The sequence below is a fragment of the Simochromis diagramma genome, unplaced genomic scaffold (assembly GCF_900408965.1).
Source record: "Simochromis diagramma unplaced genomic scaffold, fSimDia1.1 OVJJ01000604.1, whole genome shotgun sequence".
Taxonomy (NCBI): Eukaryota; Metazoa; Chordata; class Actinopteri; order Cichliformes; family Cichlidae; genus Simochromis; species Simochromis diagramma.
The window spans coordinates 1,668,972-1,687,878 of NW_024387416.1; the positions used below are offsets into that span (position 1 = coordinate 1,668,972).

General features: G+C 39.6%; 1 long non-coding RNA gene across 1 annotated transcript; it reads right to left on the bottom strand.

Annotated features, from left to right (window-relative positions):
- Window positions 1-295: 295 nt before the first annotated feature.
- LOC120721813 lies at window positions 296-17,510 on the bottom strand. Its single transcript, XR_005693264.1, has 4 exons — window positions 17,500-17,510; window positions 17,085-17,091; window positions 13,744-13,749; window positions 296-995 (listed from the first exon to the last, which is right to left on the bottom strand). It is a non-coding gene; the product is annotated as an uncharacterized LOC120721813 (long non-coding RNA).
- Between the last annotated feature and the right edge of the window lie 1,397 nt (window positions 17,511-18,907).

Sequence of the window (18,907 nt, forward strand, 5' to 3'; positions counted from 1 at the left end):
AGCTTGGTCAGACAATTGATTTTAATGAATACACGCGTGGGAAGACCAGTGCCTGTTCACAGACAGGAACTGATCTCCGACTTATTCAAAGCATACACAGATATTTTATACGATCAGGGCTTGAATTTAATACGCCCCTTCATACGTCACAGATACACTTTATACATAGGTCGCATCAAAACCACAATGACTTTTAACACAGTTTAAAAGAACATTGTCTTCTATCTTCATGGCAGATGTTTTCCTGTCCCTTCTGAGTTTCACTTCTCGTCTTGAAGTGAACTGTTCCTCTTTGGCAGAGACAAACATGACTAACTTCTCACCTATAAATGAGTCTAACTAATGTGTGTGTGTGTGTGTGTGTGTGTGTGTGTGTGTGTGTGTGTGTGTGTGTGTGTGTGTGTCGACCTTACATGCTCTCTCAATTCACCCGTTGCACTTCTGACCTTTTACCAGAACAGAGGCTCATCCTTATGTGTAATAACCTAACTGAAACTATATGTACTATGTTGAATAAATGTTTTAATCAAGAACCTCTACTAAAAGCTTAATAAAAGAATATAAAAGTATAACAGACAATTTGAATACCCTAGTTATTCACATAGCCTCATCTAACCAGCTCCTCAGAATAACCTGCAGTTAGATTCTGCTTTCGGTTTCATGTCTGCAAACTCTCTGCAACCCTGCAGTTTCCTGTCACTCTGACTCTGTACAAAGTGTACTCAAAATCAACAAAATCAGCACATACACACTTAAGATTATAACAAGCATTCAAAAGCATTTAAGATTATAGATTCAACTCAACAGTTTAAAGTGGTTATAACTGCACCTGTAATACAGGCTAATTGGGTACCAAGATGTTTAAACATCTGAATGCAATATCAGTACTGTAAATTATATTATTAATGCAATTGTAATGATGATTATTATTAACAATAGCAGCAAAATATCTCTCCACTCTCAATATAAATCACATGTGTGTGACTGTTAAACACCTTTTATGTCAGTCTAGACAGCCCTCTTGTCTCTCCAGCAAAATGAAAAAAATGCAATATGAAAACACAATTTTACATGAAATGAAGCCATAAAACAGATAATGTCAAACAAGGACAAACATAGAGTGTGAGGAATTTTTAGTGGTTAAGGATATGCCACGTTTGTTGAGAAGTCTTCTACTTTTAAAATGTAATTTAAAAAAAATAATAATAATTTTAAATAATTTGAAAATTATTGCATTCTGTTTCTATTAATAATATTGTTTGTTTAAACCTCATTGATTATCAGTCTGCTTGTCCTCAAACCAGCAGATGAAGCAAACTCTTTTAAGTGTTGTATTGGGAACACTGGGGTGTATGGTGTGACTGTGTGTCAGTCGCAAATAGTTTACATGGCTCCTGGGTCTGGTGGGAGAGCCCCCTGGTAATATTTGCTTACAAGCCTCAGGGAGGTTGGCACCGGCTCTGATTCCATCTTCACCAGCCCTCCCGGCTTCACTGAAACCATCTCTCACCGCTCTAAGGTCCTGTCATACATTCTTTATGATGGGCTGATAACCAGGCACGGGATTGGTCAGGAATTCAGCTCGGAGGGGAAGGGGGAGACAAATGCAATGCTGTCAATATATCATGGGAGACAGGGACAGATTTGATGATCGAGGCCTGACTGAGACAGGTTTAAGCAGCAGCATCAGCAACCTGTTTGTGTCTGCCGTGATCTTGACAGATAAGCAATCTGCCTGCAACATCACCTCAACCCTGACAGGATGCGATTCAGCTTCAACTAGACATGAAAAGATAGTTCTCCTTTAGAGTGGACTGGTACAAGCAGAATTAATTTAAAAACTGTTAAAGGGAACTTGGCTGAAACCACAAATACCAAAATTCTGTGCACTTCTGATTGAATCTGCCAGCAAAGACATGTATCTATCTATATTTGGCTCAAAACAGGATTCACATTTTGTTTATGTCCTGTTCTAAGTAATTCATACAATACAGCACTGTAAATGTTTGCAGACTGAGCGCCACATTATCAGTCATCAAAGCAGACGGGAAGCTCATGCACAGGTCCCTGTGCCCAACAAGAGCTCCTCTTAGTAAAGTAAAAAAGGCAGCTGCAGCCTGGCTAATGGCAGCTGTATGCTAATGTCGTTTTCTGAGTCAGCAAATGCAGGCAGGTTCATGGCCGCCCGCCACGGCTCTTCTGTATGTCATCCCCTCCAATAATTTGAGGAGGAATCATCATGGAGGAAGAAGTGGATTTTGCTTGGTTGGAAAGAATTTTTGCACACGCTTGCAAGAGGGTGTGCTGAAAAATAACTAGAGGGGTTACCCAACAGTAACATTTGAAGAGCTTAGAAAAGACATTTGAGTGTTTGATTTTGAAATTCTGAACATAGATATTCCACTTTAATGGAAATACAAGGCCCTTGGCATTATTAACCCTCTCAAGGCAGGCGTTGCCAATTTGCAACAGTTAAAAACTAACAACCTGATCACCCCACATACATTTTATGAGTTTTTTTTACTCAGAAGTACCACTGCAAGACTTGGTTGTGCATTAGCAACAAAAAGTTTAATTTGAGCCTGAGAGGGTTAAAAGAAATTGATATGACAAGCGCGGCGCTCACATCCTACGAATAATTAAAATGGTTCATTATTACAGCAAAATCCTAGTGAATACAGAATTTTAGCAATAAGTATAAGCTTAATCTAAATTCCCATAAGTAGTGACCTAAAAATCACTTGTGTTACAGCAGCTTCCTTTGAAAGAGATCTGCAAAGAAAGTTGAATAGTACCTACCAAAGTTCCTCGCCCAAATACAAGTTAGCTAGCTGCTAGCTAGTTTAGAGTGTGCTAAAAGCTGCAGTTCCTTAAGTGGCCACTTAAGGTGGAGTCCAAGAGCAAGAAGCTGATCCCCATACTGATAACCTAGCACAACAAGCTCCAGCTCTCTAAAGACAATCTGTTAAATCCCAAAATAATGGTGTCCAAAGTGCAAATGTTGAGACTTCAAAATGCCAGCCAGAAACCAGTGGGTGACGTCATGGTGTCTGTGGCCTCCTGTTGGGGTGCAGCTGAATAGACAAACACTTTACTGCTAAGAGGTTTTGAGAAATTAATCAGCTTCATTATTTCAGGTGACCTGCCTTAATAAACTCACAGGGAGAGCTACCACACTCTAATCAGTTTCCAAAGTAGTATAATATGATGCTTACAGTACGGGACTGTAATGCATATATACATTAAATACATTAAATGACATTGCAATAGAAGTATTGCAATATTGCAATAGAAGTATTGTAACTTTTCAAAGTAAGTTTCACACCAAGTTACTGTAATTTAATTCACAATTTCACACCTACATCTCTAAAGGATAGACATGAGCAGATTGCAATCTTGTTTCCTGTTTAGTAATCAGTAACAATGAAAATGAATGAACTTCTAATTGTTATGGCACATCCTTAAATGTGTGTAAATCTTGCTTTGGGGTTGCACACATGGACTCCATGGGCAACCATATAAAGCTGCAGGTTTTTAATAACAGAAGGAAGACTCCTAGAGTCAGCTGGTGGTCTTGATTCTGCTTTTTATTTGTTTAACTTTCAAACCCCTCATATACTTTATTAATATACTCTGCATGTCACTCAGTTTCTGTGTTATAGAACATCCAAATTATCACCCTGGGAGTGCTGTTGAACCAAGACATATTGTTCCCTTTGCATTAACTCAATTCATTCATTAACAAATTCACAAATGGATGCCCTTCTTTCTCAAATGCTGACAGCTGTTGTTATAATAAATGAAACATTATTCATGTCCAGGACCTAATTACACAAATTATGTGATGAAATAGACCATTATCGAGCAGAGCAAGAGATGGAGCGGCACTCATTTGAGAATGAAATACTGTACCTGCACATACTGTACTTCATATTCAAGGGTCTCATTTTCTATTACCCTTTCTCTCTCTTTTGTCTGACTGTGAAACTTCGTGCCTACACATGCACATATATACTATACAAAGCTGCTTTCCATCTCACTTTTGTTCCTCGTAATGCAGCTTCTACAAATAAATGAAAAGCAGGTGAAAGAAATTCCGAATGCTCTCATTAATCACCAGCCGATGTACATACATCTACATGTGCACACATGCACACTGTGATATGTAAATGTGCACAGATGCTCTTGCATAACATTTGCAAGTCATTCCTTAAAATGAATTACTATCTGAAAATGGAGCACTCCTCCAGCAGGTGCACTCAGTCCTGTCAGTGCGTGCCGTGGGTAGTTGTGGTTGCATGTTAAAGGTGGGGAAAAGTTGCTCTTAATGGCCTCTAGAAGTCACCCAAATAGTGCACTAGGAAATGACAGATCTTTTTCTGGCCGGATTCTATTAAAAACACAAGTGCCTGCTGGCTCCCTGGCATTTCTCCTCAGGCTCCGAGCCGTCAGGGATTCCGACCCTTGAGCTCTATTCCTGCGCCTGACAGGGAGATGACACTGTGTCAATCAATAGATGGTGCAGAGATTCTCTGGAAAGCAGGGTCCTTGCACAGTGGTGCAGTCCACAAGATGGCACAGCAATCCCTAACCATCCCAGGTCCTGTGAATATATCCCCCACCCCCCTTTTTTTTCCAGTCCCGTTTGATCTGTTCAGAGAGTTTGTTTTCATGTAAAATGATTATGGCTGATATGAATTAACATGCATTTTTACTAAATGGAAGGACCTGTCAGCATGAAGCACATTTGACGGTTTAATGATGTCAGCCACTTCCTTGATTCCTTGATTTTACATAAGAGCACCAAAATGGCGCGTTACAAGCGTCGTAAAGACAATGTGGGCTCTCGCTATTGTCGTACTTTGTTGTTAAAGTATCTTAAAACCCAAACACACTGCAGAGATGAAGCGTCTTTAAACAAAAGATTTACTCTGCCTTGTTTTGATGTGTGAATAAACCGATTAGTTCAGCAGAGATAATGTCATTGTTATCGATCTCCTTCGTGTTTATGCTAATTACAAATCCATAAATCTTTACAAACGGATTTAGCCAGTGATGGAATTAATCGTAAGCTATTCCGCTGGCTTTTCCCTTCATTCCTCCTCGGGTTAGTTGATGTCTTATGGATTTAATGCTGTTAATGATGGATTTGGTTGGCAGAGTTTGCAAAAGAGAAATGCAGAAGAGAACTTTTTTCGTGGAACTATGTTGAATGTATCCATTTTTCATTATCGCTGACACCCTGCAGTTGTTTTTGCATGTAAGAGGGATGCATTATTCAATCATGAAGCAGCTAAATATAAACAGATTAAATTTTGAATGTTTGTCAAAGCAGTTCTCAGAGGGAACTGTCAGCGTAACCCAGTTTTAAATGCCTCTCTTGTGCAATCATTTCATCTCATTACACAATAGGACTGTGATAAAGAGGGGCACTGACTCTTCACTATATTCTTTTTTTTTTTTATTTTGATGTATTCTCTGCCTGACAATGGAGTTTTTCCTATTGTGTGGCCCCTTTCATACATAATTACCATATTAACAGGTAAAGCAATATCTACTGGGTGAGGTAATGCAGCACTTTTGCTTGTTTCATTGAGGGAAAACCACCTCATATTCTACATTTGTTTCTTTGACTTATAAACTTTCAGTGCTTGATATAAAAAAATCCAAAAAACGTAGCTGCAGTGCATTAATAACCATGGATCTGAATGGACTCTTTTCAAAAAATATCTGGTTGATGATATTTGACTTTCATGAACTCAAATGTCAACATCTTTTGGGTGAAATTCAGGTGGCCTTGTTCTCGTACTCATTTAGTGTCAAGATGCATCAGTCAAGCATATTTTCAGACCAGACAAGAATTTCGCCAATAGCCCGATCCCGTATAGAAATCACTGCCTTGTCATAACAATTTTAGAAAGGGACTGAAAAGTCTTCTTCGTTAATTAAAATATAATGAGTGGTGCATACTCGTACTTAGCTGAAAAACCACTTTCCATCCAAATTCCCTAACAGAGTATTTCACATGCAGAAGAAGAAATCGAAAGGTAAGACTGGGACTAGTGATAGTTTTTCCTACACAGAAGGGAGGCCTGAATGTTTTCCATAGTCAGGTCAAACTCCCGACGAGTGCAAACTTGACCAATGGGGAACAAATAGCTGCTGTTCATTTGAGAATGACAAATATAACACCTTTCCCCTGCCGCGGTAATGGATTTTTCCTTGTAGCTCTGACAACTCGCCATTGACCTTGACATTGAGCAACTGCCCGTGGGGGGTCAGTTTCCCCCCGTTCCTCTCTGTAAACCAAAGCTCTATCAAGGAAATGTTAAAAGTAAGGTTTGTTTTGACTGCTTTGTCATGTGACTTGATTGACGATGAGCATGAACGCAGTTGCGAAACATAAGTATAATGGACTGGAAAAGGTGAGAATGATTCATTGCTAGGATTGAGTGCTGACACTGAAGTCTCAACACACAAAAGCACAAAAAAAACTTCAGTTGGATGGTTCAAGGCGACTAGGTATGGTATAACTGCTTTTATTGTGTTCCTAGTCGTTATCGCATCTATCACATGTAGACAGTTTATTATGAGGGTTTAGGGGTTTTGAAAATAGACGCTGCTGTCCTTGGCACAAGTAAATCCTCTGCTTTGTCTTTTAATTATTTCAAGTTTATTTCATTTGCTAAAGCAGATCCAAATATATCTTCAAGAGTGGTTACACAATGCAGAAAACAGAAAAAACAAGGAAAGAAAACAAAGACAACCTTAACCTCATGTCAGGATCACAGCGTGCGTTAACTTTAGAATGACTTCATTAACACTCATTTTGCAGCTTTTGCAGCATCATTATGTAATCCAACCACATAAACAACATTAAAATCAACTCTAGAAAATTAAGAATAAACCAGTTTTCATCGAAATACATGAAAGTTTAGCACAACAGCTTCTCCCCTCGTTTACTCCATCCGCCGCTCATGTGCTAAATCCCAAATGATTGCATTTATCCTGCACCGCAGTGGGCTGTTGAACGCATCTCAGGGTAACAATAGGGGGGGGAGGACAAACAGGCTGATGACCTGACATGTACTAGCTGAGATTGTAAAAGACAAATGAGAGCAGGATGGCGGGTGGATGATGGTCCTGCTCAGACAACAAGGTATTTGAAGTGTTAGAGGCACGGACATTAAGGGCAGACATGAGGTGAGCTGCAAAAGCAAAAGAGGAGGGGAAAAAAATCATCATTATGGCTCGTACCCGCATACACACAATCCATTTTTAAAAAGAAAAAAAAAAGATCATTAAAATTCAAAAGATTATTTTTCCTGCTGCTAACCACTTTTGGGTTTTGGAACACGCTATTAGAGTCAAACCGAGCAATATGCAAGATCACAGTCCACAGCCACCGATGTTTATGCCAAATAATGTTGTCTTAACAATTATCCATGTACGTCACCGTTTGGCAGGTTTCAGCCCATTATTAGTTACATTTGCTTAATTTTGCATTTCTGGAGCCATGAACAGGACAGTCAGACAGAATAAGAACACAAATTCTTGCCATCCTCTTGCAGCGAGCAGATTTGGTACATAGACAGTAACAAGGACACATCTGCCTGTTATGACAATGGAAAGTTTTACAAGGCTCCACTAATGTGCCACTCATTAGCAGGGCATCAGGACAAAAAACTGTCCAGCTTTCCTCATGGCATCAGCACAACTGCCTGCTTCACTCCCAAAACTGTGACAAATATGGGGCATTTCGTAATGCATGCCATTTCCACACCTGTGCAAATGTCTGTCACAGGCCTAAGTGACAGTTACAGGCGTAGATTATGCTTTCTTAGCAGCAAGTAATAAAAATAAAAACTTCAAAAGGTTTACATACATTAGTCTAATGCAGTGGTGTAATGAAGTTTTAGGTGCATACTTAGGCACTCACACTTTCAAGCTACAGTATTTGTCCTTGTCATCAGGCTTGATAAAAGTCACACACTGCACGGATGCGTCCTATATGGTTTGCAGAGGTATAGAGAAGCTATTGATATTTTCAAAGGCAATGTAAAGCTGCTGCAAACCGAGCACAAGTGCAAATTCAGCAGATGCTACATCACATTCAATTAAGAGGACACTACGGTGGCGGCATGTGCGGTTGAACATGTCGCAGTATTGATTTCGCATCAAGGGGGGAAACATTGTAATGCTTCGCCATATACCTGTCACGCCCTGTGTTGATAAGGAGCAAGATATTTAACATGCCTTGCTTGCCTTTTCCATTAGTGCCTCGTATATTGTCCCTGCTAAATGGTAGAAGAAGACAAGCTTTGGCTCAGAGTGGAATAGCAGTAAACTTTCCATTACGTTGTACCTCATAAATCCTCTCGTTTCAGTCTGCAAACATTAGATATGTGACCTGCAATCAATGGCATAACAAAATTACGAATGCTTAAGCCCCTTTCCTCAATTTTGCTTACCCCCTCCCGATAACCTCACATATATCAGCTGATCGGCTCCCTGTGTTTAAAATGTTGTGGCCTCCAGCCACCTCTTTGGCCACAGGGAAGTACAGTAAACCAGCTATGAGCGGTAATTTGTCTCTATCATCAGCCTTCTGTAACAGACAAACTGGATGCATTGGTGTGGAGCCCGGCAAAGGGAAAAACTCAACAGCCGGTATTATCATGCATTAAGATGGATCGTCAAATGACAGCAGAAGCAAAAAGCTACATCTATCTCTTTATGAATAACCTTGCCTGTTTCAAATTGGTGTGAGCTTTGGGGACAGTTTGTATGTATGTGTCTGTGTACACACAAATCAATCTGTAGCCAAAAGCGCTTCCTTCGCCAAGCCCTTTGTTCTTCATAACGACAGTATGTGTCTTGAAATGTGTCAAAAACGGGATAAATTCAAAGATCCGTCCATCTCCACAGCAGTCATTATTAACCAGCAATCCACTGTCTTTGATTTCAGACTTGCATTGATTAAAATATTATGTATTTTGCATGAGACCCTTTCTAAGACAAACCTTTTTTTTTTAACATTGAAACTGGGTCATCACTAGAATCCGTCACACCATGCCACGAATTGAAGATGACTACAGATAAGACTCTCCAAAAAAAAAAAGTTTTGAAGTTTTTAAATCTACCTTTCACATTTTATTCAGAAGACATTTCCGTTTAAAGTATGAGTTGTGCATTTTAACTCTAGGTTTGTCTTTTCTTAAATCCTATATTCATCTTTAAATCGTTGAAGACTTGAAGAGAAAAGATCAAATGACTGCAGCTCTAAAGAGCGGAACAACACAAAGCAGTCGCATCAGAAGACGCAGTAACTGAAATGTCACTCTAGTAATGATGCAATGGACAAAGTGACAGGCTAACCAAGCTTTAATATCATAATGCGACATGACGCAGCAGTCTGAACTAAAGCGATTAAGTCTCACTACCTTCAATCTGGGAAGCATAGCATAGTACTGAGCTCAGAAGAGTTGGAATTTAAAATGTCCAGTGAGCAAGATTAGCAAACACAGGGGCACATTTGCCACTGTATGAACTTTATTATCATTTATTCTTATTTAAAAGTAACTGGTTTCTTATTTTGCAACTAGCTTCAAGCAATTGGGAAGGCCAACCAGTTGCCCAGAAGTTCAAGGTGTTACACACTCAACTTTCAATTGAAAGCCAATTGCAGAGGTGGCCTGACGGGAGGCAAACAATTATGTACCAACTTAGTCTGACTGGAATCACTCTCAAAGAGCTTTGCAAAGAACTGCAATACTTGATGTTTAATTTATAAATTTGATCATTTTGAGTTTGATGACATCAAAAAAAAAAGTTTTAAAACAGACTGGAAAAGTGATAAGTAGCCTACTAAAAGAAAAAAACTGGAGGAATAAGTTTGCAGCTAAATAGGCTAATTGGCAACAGGTTCATAAAATGATTGGGTATAAAAAGAACATCTAAGAGTCACATAGTTAAGTAATGATTACTGAGGTTACTCAATCCACAAAAAAACAAAATACTACATCTACAAATGGTGGAACAGTTTCACGATAATTCTCAACATAAAATTGTCAAGAAAATCTCATCATCTACAGTACATGATATCATCAAAAGAAGTGACCGTCTTAGAAATGATTGTGAGCAGACTTTACTGTCCTATCCGTAAATGCTTATTACAGCTCTGTCATGCAAAACAGGAGCCACATGTGAACATGAGCCAGACATGCAGCTGTTTTCTCTGGACCTGTTTAAAATCAACTGAGGCAAAATAGAAAACTGTTCTGTGATCAGAAAAATGAACATTTGAAATTCTGCTGCATCATCCAGACTAAAGAGGAGAGGGACCATCCAACCTGTTGTCAGACTGCCAGAAACATCTCTGCATCTTTGATGGTATGTCTGTGGAACTGGAAACTTGAACTGGACTGTCGCCATCAATACCAAAAGGTAGATACAGATTTTAGAGTGGTCCAGGTAAAGGCCTTTCACTAATCATAAGTCAAAAAAATGTAAAGAAAACCCAGGACTGCTGATATTGAATCATAGACTTTTTGAGATGTGTTGCAGCCATCAAATTAAAAAAATAGTTTTCTTAAAATTGCATGTTTTCTCAGTTTAAAAATTTGGGCTTTATGGCATTATGAGATTTGCAGATCTTCTTCTTCTTCTTTTTACGGTTTTGCGTTTTCAGAAACTGGGTTTATGAATGCCTTTGTGGTTTCTACAGCTAAATCCCTGTCCTGCAGCACCTAGGTCTCTATTTGTGGATGACTTTCTTTCAGATCTATGAGGTTCTGGCTGGATTCTGATTTCATACGTAGACAAATCAACCCCGTTCAGAAGCAACGTGATAGCAGACTGACTCCAGCTTCCTGTCGCTTTATCACCATCTTGATAGGAGCTTACTGCAAGTGGTTGCAGACCTGGTCTCACCTTCGAAGCAATCATTTCAAAGGCAACAGGATCACAAGCTCTTTGCACAAGGTCACAATAATTTTGGTTATGCCAGAGTCTCCAAGTGCTGTTTTCACTTGTGTGACTGTAGCACAAAGCAGTGTTTCCCAATCTTTTGGAGCTACGGCACACCACCAAACAAAAATGTCTCAAAAAGCACCAGGCATAGAGGAATTGGCTCGGTTTGTTCCCAATATACCGTTTTTGCTTTCTTCTGACCACTACTCATGCTAGGGCCTTCATCTGGGTCGGAATTTTCTCCAGGACCCAGGTCAGATTGACTACTTTTTCTTTTCAAATATTTATCTATTGCTATTACGCGCTGTGTCATCTCACAGCATGACCATCATGTAAGTTCTTCTTTGTCTTCTTCTGTTTTACTGGAAGTTGGCAACCCATTTAATTAGAGCAGGTAGTTGTACTGCCCTCTAGTGGAAGAGAATGTAATTGTTCTGCCCGTTACTCACGCCAATCGCTTAGAGTACTAATTAGGTGGAACCAGATAATCTTCCATGGCACACCTGATCATTTCTCACAGCACACCTATGTGCCGTTGCACAGTGGTTGGGAAAAACTGGCATAAAGCAAACCAGTGCTGCTAAATAAATCTGCAAAGCCACCTTAGACCAGCTTTAAAACAACAAAAAACCTTCCCTGTCATGTAAAGCTTCTGGCACTGTACTCCTCACCCTGGTCTCAGTGGGGATAGTTGGTGAAGAGGTCAGAGAGTGAATTAACACTTCAAAGAGCCAAACGTACTCCTGACAGACAAAAAATGAGCATCTGTACCTGGATATAGGAGGTCTTTTTAGTAGGGGTGCAACGATACACAAAATTCACGGTTCGGTTCGATACTTTGGTGTCACGGTTCGATATTTTTTCGATACAAAAAAATGTTCATGCATTTTTAATTTGTCATTTATTAAAATTATAAATATATATTTTAACTCAAAAGTACAGTTTTTAAATTTAACCCTAACCCTTGTGCGTGTTTTTTATTTTGACAGCGAATGCGCACCTGCGGACCACTTATGTGCAGCCCTGGTTATTTAGCTCATCATATTGCAGCCACAGAAATTCTTTTGTCCATGAAACCATAAAGCTGCACTTTCTTTTTGCCTTATAGTCTGATTTGTCATAACTTCTCCGTTTTGTGGTAAGCTTTTCTTTGGCTGTCACTTCTTCACCCTGACCTGTCTTATTTGGCTCAGCAGAACTGAAATGCTTTTACACGCTCACTCACATAAGCTCAGCGATTCTCTGCGCGATCAACCTCTCACATGTTTAAGCTTGCTGCGGGAGATTTCACTTGTCATGTTTGCATAGTAAGCTAACGATTAATAAGACGATGTCAGAGGAATTGGTGCACAAATTATCATCACTCACAGATCAGTGCTGTCGCTCTCTATACACAGTTCACACGATTGCAAAGTGAAAGCAAAAAAACAAGCGCAAATTCAAACGCGACTTCAATATGTCACATATTGACAGTGGCTCACCGATGCCAATGACATAATTACCCAGCTACATTTCTGAAAGAATGCAAAAGCATTGACATATATTTTTCCTACAATAGCCCGACGGGCAGGGAAGAGATAGATTTTGGTAGCCCGACTGAAAAAATCGCTAGCTCCGGGACGTCGGGCTAGCGATATTGCAAGCCCTGTATCTGATTGAGGAATCACTCATCTTTGGAAAAGAGAGTTTATTACAGAGAAATGGCTCTTTCCAAAATAAAAGCTATACTATCCGCTTCTTCTGGGCTATATTCTCAGCAGCATAAGGAGAATCATGTGCTAACAGCTGTCTAAATGACTCGGCTAAAGTTAGTAGCATGCTTGCTTTTTTTGTCTGCTTCCACTTGTCTTTGCACTAGGATGATGTCGGCGTAAATGTGCAGTCATATTCGTTGTGTTCCCACTAGTGCTTTCAGGTTAATCTCGTTGAAATGACCTTAACGCCACAACACGGCAAATCTCCGTTAACGAGCTACCGCCGATCGCTCCGTGCATGGGGCTAGACGGCAAACACGTTAACGAGCTAACTGCGCTAACACACTAGTTCCCACCCATGTAATTGAGCATTGCGTGGCACATCCAACATACTGTTTTACTTTAGTCCATGACTCGCTTACCTTCAGGGTCATACGTCACATGAAAACCAAAATAATTCCAAACGCCAGATCTGAATGTTGCAAGTAGAGCTTAACTTCTGTCTCGCTAGCTTGCCCTGCGCTCTTCCTTCTGACTATGCTGTCTGTGTTGAGCGCTCAGTGGATCTGCGCTCGACAGTGCAGCCTAGGCGGAGTAGTCGAACACAGATTCACTGAGCGCTCAACACAGACAGCATCGTCAGAAGGAAAATTGATAAAATAAATTACAAATGTTGTATTGTTCGATACATATGCGTACCGAACCGAAAGCACTGTATCGAACGGTTCAATATCGATACGAATATCGTTGCACCCCTACTTTTTAGGTCATTGCATCTCCACAACGGATACTCAGCATTTAAGGAAACAGCTAAAAAAAACAGTGTGATGTGTCACCTTTCCAATAAAGATGGCGATCGGCTTAATTTGTCTAATGAAGGCTCATCTCATCTATGTAACACAATGCAAGAGTCAATGAGCAAGTCTCTGTTTGGTTTCTGTGACTGTGCATGTGACAGAGACCCACTGAATATAAGTGGGGGATAGTTTTAGCCTGTTGGAGCTTCTGTGCCCACCATTCATATTATTATTTCCTTCATTTCTATCCTCAATTTCCAACGCCTTTCACCACGTCTCACCAGTTGCTCACCAGAGAGACGATCATGAATGTGATTAAGGGAGAATGATATGAAGGAATTGATTGTCTGTTGCGCAGCACTCAGTGTTTCTGCTCCTCGTTCGCTCGTCTAGTGATGGAGGCCCGGCAGTATTGAGTGAAGCCAATCCCCTGTGTTGCCTGAGTGGATCACGGGGTAAGCTCTTAATTACTCTGAGGGGCAGTTCTGTGGCATTACGAGCTGTGTAAACACACACAAACACCCACACACAAACAAGAATTGAGGACTCACTGAGCTGAGAGGATGAAAAGCATCCCACACACTCGATGATAAACAAAGTAAAAATTTCAGATAAAACATCTTTGACAGCATGCCTCGACTTTTGAGCGACAGCAGAGGCTGTTCTCTTCTCACGGAGCGTAAAAAAATAAAAAAAAACTGGTAAAAAAATCAGGAGTTTGAGAAAGCTGTGGAAAATATAAAGGTCAAGTTAGGTGAATGAAAACAAAAATGACTGGGAAGACAGCACACCAACGGGTGACACTGACTAATTAATACTTAAACATACCAATAAATAAAACCTGCATTTATAGTCACCACGTGTAGGGAAAAGTAAGATTACTGCTTTCATAGCCAGGAATAATTAAATCTCAGTGAGCAGGGTATATGCATAATTATATATCTTCCTGTCTGAAGTGTGCTCATGCTTATCCTTTGTATGGTAATTCCTTAATTCTTTGTTTTTCAGGTATCTGTGAAGCGGTGGTAAGCTCTTTGAAACCGAATGACCATTGCAACACGACTCTCAGCGAGGCAGCCACGAGTGGAGCGGGCCACGCGAGGTCACAATAAGTAAGTTCCCCAGGGGCCTGCATGCTGCTGTTCTCCAGCTTCCTTGTTGGGTTCATTTCCCGCTGACACAAGAGGCCACGGTGATGGCCTCTACTTCTAAGTGCCTCAAAATATGCCACTAACATGCTGCACAGAGCAACAACTGTAAAATCAATAACATGTTTTTTAAACCTCAGGAGTGCTCGAGGTTGCCTTAGATGGTTACTGCACTGAAATGACAATAGAATCCATCATTTATTAGTTGAGCTGCCTTTGTGCTTTGTATTTGTTCATTTTTCATTGGGTTTGCCTCATACTTTAAGGCGTTTTATCTGATATAATAAAATATGTTTTAAATAAGCAACATGCACATGATGAATTGGTACAAAACTTTCATATAGTTGGCTATTCCCGCTTCTTTTCCCCCCCCACACTGAATGCGTTTTTCCTAGCATGCAGTTTCATATGGTTTTCTATATCAGAAGAACACATAACCTTTTTCATGTACTGACTCAGCTTGCTGCAACACCCCAAGCCATAAATAACCCCTTGTTTGTCATCATCCTACCAGTAAGCTCATTTTAGTTCCCCACCTACGGGCTTTTTATGCTGTGTAAACACTGTGATTTTGGGCTATCCCAGATGAAAGATGATCAGTGTGGAAGAACTGTGGCGATATCTTTGATTGTGTCTCTAAAACCGCCACACTATGGTAGAAGTTCAAAAGTTGAACGTGACAAAAAAAGTGTAGCAAAGTTGGGATGACCGTGCCAGAGTGTGTTCACTGCTACTACAAGCAACAGGAATACAAGAGACACACACACACAAACAAAAAACCAAACACATGTTATTCGAGCCCAGGTGGAATCTATGAAATCAAAAGTCAAAGTCAATCTGAAACAATCTTGACCACAGGGAAACCCGAGCGTAGCTGTGTCCACACAGGAGGCAATTGGCTGTGACCAGGCAATCAGAGCCTATAGAAAGTCAATGACATTCAGTGACTTAAAGCAGCTGCTGGCAAAAAAAAGAATAAAACCCACATGAAGTAAGTGGATCATCAGATAGATGTTTCTGAACTTTGAGGAAAGTGTTTCAAGCAATTACCAGTGAGAGCGCAGGATACTGTTGACTGACATATGACAGGGTAGTAAATACAATTCAATAAGGAGAGATCATTGGAAGGTATTAAACATCATTTATTGATCTGCACAATTCAATCATGCTATTTGGCAATTAGACTCCGATGGCCCGTCATAGCAGAAGGAAATCCCAGCAGTGATAGGAATCAGGGAAGGAGCTCCCAGGGTCTAGATGTTGGTGGTGATGATGATAAGATGAAGGCTTGGATGGAATGACTTGTGTGAGATGGTGATGGGAAGAAGGTGGGTTGCATTAAGGAGCAAGGGAGAAGGAAAAATGAAGAGTGCAATTTAAAGTAAGCAGAGATTTGACTACAGCAGAGATGTCAGCATTGGGTTTTACAGCATTGGAGAGTGGAAATAATGTAGAAGCATAGACTAGAGGCCAAACACCTGGAAAGAAGAGAGATGAGTCAATACAGATCTTTCTTATTGAACTTAGACAGCCTGAGCCTGGATGTCCGATAGTGACCAGCTTCAAAACGACGCGTGACAAGCAAATCGCTCCGTGTTTGGATACAGTTTAGCAGCAGGGGACTGGCAGTGATGCTGCGACCAGATCTCTGAAAGTCAGGGACATTCAGGAGCTTCTATGATGGAAAAATCTGCTTGTGACACAAAGTTCAAATATTTCTCAAGATGCCTAATGTCATTGACTTTCTGTGGAAGAACTGTGGACACACTAGTGACCTGTTAATGAAAGCTGCTGTCAAAAAGAAAGTATTGGTCATCTTTACATACCCTCTCTGCACTAAGAATGCATTAATTATTATTATTATCCTGCAATATGCACAAGACTTTAGGAATTGGAACAATTTGCATCTTGTCCAAATATTGTAGACCTCTAACTTTAACACAAACTCAGGCCTCTTACAGTAAATGTTCAATTAATGCACATGTTTGCATGAAGGTGTAAGGTCCTTAAAAGGTAATGGGGAAAAAAATGAAAGAACACTTTAGATATCAAATATTTTGATTTTCAGAAGCTTTTCTCTTTAAGTGACTGCGAAGTCCTTATGTGCTGTCTGTTAGTAATTAAACTAAACTAGCTGGATAGAATTAATCATTTTTTTCTAAACTTACTTCATACAAGGACAAACAACCACATGCCACTGATATGCTCTCTACTTGTCAGTCTGTTTTGAACGCTCATTCCATAATTTTTTTTACCACATGTTCAAAGTGGTTTGTTTAAAAGACTCAAAAACAGTCAGGAACACACTTCATACAATTGTCATTTCCACATGTGAATAACCAAGAGCCCCTCTGGAGAAATATCAAAAACAAACATCAAAGTGTTTGACACTGTGAGGGCGGACATTGGGATTGGACCATTACTTATTCATTCCTGGGGGCCGTTTAGCAGATTCAGTCAAACAGCCTTTATACCTTTGGACTGTGGGATGCAAAAATTCTGTATTTTGAGAAGCAAAAATCATTCTTGTAATAGCTTTTTGACATTAATGTTTTTTTCCCTGTCAAATCCAGTTTTTCTTCTTGTATTTGTTATGCTGTTACTGTGCCCAAATGTCTTTATTTCATTCCCTTAATGGTAAACTGTGGGTGTAATAACTCCATTGTAGTCATGGAGATTTATACACTTCCTGTATAGCGGATCCTGAGAGTTACTTTTCTTGGTATACTAAAAGGATAGTCTCTGGAGATTTTCACATTGATTGGTTGACTAATGTTTCTGACTACTTGATGGAGATTTTTTCAAGCTTCATGTTCTCAAATAATCTTAAAACCAGGCCTACTTTTTATGATTCTGACTTCTTATACAGACTTAAAATGTCTAATAGACACAGCGGTCCACCGTGTCCATTTCTTGCTTTGCCTTTCAAAAGCATGAAATGTACACGCATGCAGAAGTTGCAGTAAGCTGCAGTAACAGCAGAGAAAGCATTTACACAGACATCATTAACACATTTGCATGTCTGCCTAGCTTAATCATTTCTGGCGATTAAGGACCATGGGGTGTATTTCATGTGTTTTTGCTCAATACCGCTTTCAATATGTTATCGCCCCCTGCTGGTAATGCAACTTCTGCATGGTGGAACCGGTGCGTCTATTTCACATCTTGCCATGATGCATTAATGATTTAGTAAAGGAACCATCTCACTGATTATTTTACAGCAATATTAAAGAACAAAAAAGAAAAAAAAATGTGACCTTCATCTTTCATTTATTTTATTCATTCATTCCAACATTTGTTACTGTTGTGAATAATTATGGCATTAAAATGATCAACCCAGACCATAGTTCATATTTTTCATAGAGTATTTCTGTCAATAAATAAAGCTTGGTACCTTACATACCACTGGACTTTGTTTGCAATGATTAGAAAGTAATAAACTTCCCTTGTGAGTAAAACTCCTTGAATTTGGTCTCAACCTCTTATTCATTTAATCCTGCAGAATTTCTGGCAGATGGTGAAATCCAATAACAGCATTTCTGCTGCTTCTCTGCCTCCCCATGTTGTTGGGTACGTGCTTACTGCAAAACCACATTGGTTTTACCTTACCTTTAGTACACGTTGCTGTATCATTTTATTTTCCTTTTTGGGTTTATATCAATAAACTTCTGTAAAAAAAAAAAAAAAAAAAAAAAATGTTCTGGCAGAAATTTACAAGGACATTTTCCATTGTTTACATTTGTTTTTTGTAATACAGTGAATGTTGTCACGACGGGGTGCGCCAGTGTGAGGAAAAAAAGGTAGACCCAGATGCAGACACGGTGGAGACAAAACGTAGTTTCAAAAATAAAGCGAGCCTTTATTGGCTGATTGCAGAAGAAAAAACAAGGAACTAGGGAAACTAAGGAGGCTATGAACACTGTGTTAACAAAAAGGCTGTGACACTCAGTGAAAAACTATGACAAACTGTGAACACTGAGTAAGCTATAAAACACAGAGAAACAATGGAATAAACCTATGAAAACTGTGGTGAGGTTAACAGACGATCTGACACTGACTGAGTGGAACACACAGACTAAATACACATAAGGAATGATCAAAGGAAATAGAAGCACACGGGGAAAACAGCTGACAACAATTAACATAATGACAGGACACGTGAAACTAAACATAATAAACACAAAACTCTTTCAAAATAAAACAGGAAACATAAGGAAATCCAGACATGACTTGAACTTGACAAACAAAGAAAACTTAGACATGAAACATGGCAGAATGTAACTAGATAAACCGAAAT